Below are 217 nucleotides of genomic sequence, written 5' to 3'. Positions count from 1 at the left end.
TCAGGCAACCCCTGGGGCGCTTCGGTGCCCGTCCGGCAACCCCCGGGGCGCTTCCTTGCCCACCCAGCCCGTCAGGCAACCCCCGGGGCGCTTCGTTGTCCACCCAGCCCCTCAGGCAACCCCCGGGGCGGTTCGCTGCCCCCTGGCTCCTCGGGCAACCCCCGGGGCGCTTCGTTGCCCACCCAGCCCCTCAGGCAACCCCCGGGGCGGTTCGCTG

The 217-nt window shown here is 75.6% G+C and overlaps 1 protein-coding gene across 1 annotated transcript in view; it reads left to right on the top strand.

The window, feature by feature from the left end:
• Positions 1-217, top strand: part of PARVB (parvin beta) — a 75,150-nt gene that overhangs the window by 651 nt on the left and 74,282 nt on the right. The gene's annotated exons all lie outside the window — the stretch shown is intronic.

This window comes from Calidris pugnax, unplaced genomic scaffold, assembly GCF_001431845.1.
Source record: "Calidris pugnax isolate Ruff unplaced genomic scaffold, ASM143184v1 scaffold36, whole genome shotgun sequence".
NCBI lineage: Eukaryota > Metazoa > Chordata > Aves > Charadriiformes > Scolopacidae > Calidris > Calidris pugnax.
The sequence above is the reverse complement of the archived record's forward strand: the minus strand, read 5'-3'. Positions and strand labels throughout refer to the sequence as shown.